Source organism: Lactuca sativa, chromosome 5, assembly GCF_002870075.4.
Source record: "Lactuca sativa cultivar Salinas chromosome 5, Lsat_Salinas_v11, whole genome shotgun sequence".
Classification (NCBI taxonomy): domain Eukaryota; kingdom Viridiplantae; phylum Streptophyta; class Magnoliopsida; order Asterales; family Asteraceae; genus Lactuca; species Lactuca sativa.
The window spans coordinates 319,713,779-319,716,050 of NC_056627.2; the positions used below are offsets into that span (position 1 = coordinate 319,713,779).

General features: G+C 31.1%; 1 long non-coding RNA gene across 1 annotated transcript; it reads right to left on the reverse strand.

The window, feature by feature from the left end:
• On the reverse strand, positions 1-1,293 carry LOC111890654 (uncharacterized). The gene is made up of 3 exons (XR_002849928.3): positions 837-1,293; positions 371-605; positions 1-291 (listed from the first exon to the last, which is right to left on the reverse strand). It is a non-coding gene; the product is annotated as an uncharacterized LOC111890654 (long non-coding RNA).
• Positions 1,294-2,272: the final 979 nt, after the last annotated feature.

Consider the following 2,272-nt stretch of genomic DNA (forward strand, 5'->3'; position numbering starts at 1 on the left):
TGAATAATAATGCTTAAATTACTAAAATAATTATGAAATGATTTTTAAATATGTAAAGAGATTTAAATATGACATACTGGTATATATTTAAACATCTCTTTTTCTTGTTGTATATATCAACAAGAGACACAATCCATATAGAGGTAATTATCAATTCCCCAATATGAACCACCAGATAAGTTAGTGATCTTGTTCCTGTTCATCACTCCGATTTTCATTCCATCAGCCCTATTCTTTCACGTTCTTTCCCATTTTCATCCCAATAAACACACACATGAAGTCAGATAGCATCTGACTCAAAACGAAAATTATCACAACCAAGAAAACAGACAGGCGGGCTTTAATAGAGATGAATATATAAGAGTCTTACCTTCATTCATGTTCAAAAAACAACTACGACTTAGAGGTCTTGACATTTATCAATGCTTGAATGCAATAACAATGGTAACGCCGCTTGTGGTTGAAGGAAGGGATGACGTCGGTGGAGCTTGGTGGTTGCCGACACCATCTACGCCAGCTTCGTCACCGTTACAACCGCCGCCACCACCTCCCTCCGACGCCTCTGTTACTGACCCTGGAACCAATCTTGATATTCATTTTAAGATCTATACAAAGAGGTATTTACAACTCAGATCTACACACAAAAACATAGATCTATAAACATGTGTGTGCGTAGATCGATGGATATTTACAATTAAAGTGGATTCCTTCTTTTTAAAGTGGTCAACTTATCCATCGATCCTAGGCATTAAATCAAAGCAGAAAATTAAAATGTGGGCATGAAGTCAAATAAACCGAAAATCCAAAAGGAAACAAACACTCAAAATTTAGTTTACCTGAAAAATAAATCAATAGAACCTTATGACTTTCATCGATTCTATGGTGAACATAGATAGAGAAAGAAACGGTGAGTGGTGGTGTTGAGTTTATCAGACGATGGAAGGTAGTCCGTTTAGCAGCAAGGCAAAAATGGTGGTTGGCAGAGGCTATCAGATTTTGTGGTTAGGGTTTTCCATGAAACGAATTTGAGTGAGACACCATGGGAGAGTACGGGAGACCAACTTTATGTTTTATGTTCTTCGGTGGAGAATGAGGCGAGATTCAGAGTTAGGTGCGGGGATCAGATGATGGAGTTCTTAAGGGGAGTCTTATGTTGACCGATTCAACTGCTCTTTGAGCGATTCCGAATTTGAAGATGATTTTTTGACATTTTCATTTTACTTTTTGTTTACAGGATAAGATTTTCTATGCATAAAATGAATGTACATAATGTAGTAAAGCTTGTACCTCTTATAATTTAGTAAAATCTTCTTTTATATATATATATATATATATATATATATATATATATATATATATATATATATATATATATATATATATATAATTAGGTTATTTTGTTTTCACTATCTATTGTGTGCATTTATGACTGATTCTGGACCAATCATTTTAGTTATTTTAAGAAAATAATTAATGTATATTAAATGTTGAAGATGTAATTAATATTCATTATATCTTCAACATGTAATATGCATTAATTACTTTCTTAAAATAACTAAAATGATTGGTCCAGAATCAGTCATACATGCACACAATAGATAGTGAAAACATTTGAACCTAACTCTATATAGGGTTAGGTTATTTTGTTTTCACTATCTATTGTGTGCATGTATGACTGATTCTGGACCAATCATTTTAGTTATTTTAAGAAAGTAATTAATGTATATCAAGTGTTGAAGATGTAATTAATATTCATTATATCTTCAACATGTAATATGCATTAATTACTTTCTTAAAATAACTAAAATGATTGGTCCAGAATCAGTCATACATGCACACAATAGATAGTGAAAACATTTGAACCTAACTCTATATACGGTTAGGTTATTTTGTTTTCATTATCTATTATGTGCATGTATGACTGATTCTGGACCAATCATTTTAGTTATTTTAAGAAAGTAATTAACGTATATTAAATGTTGAAGATGTAATTAATATTCATTATATCTTCAACATGTAATATGCATTAATTACTTTCTTAAAATAACTAAAATGATTGGTCCAGAATCAGTCATACATGCACACAATAGATAGTGAAAACATTTGAACCTAACTCTATATAGGGTTAGGTTATTTTGTTTTCACTATCTATATAGGGTTAGGTTATTTTGTTTTCACTATCCTTCTTAATAAAAGAGTAATTATTTTATGCCTTGAGTCATTTTCTTATAATTTAGATTTTTCTTTCTCATAATCTCTAAAAAGGAAGTTG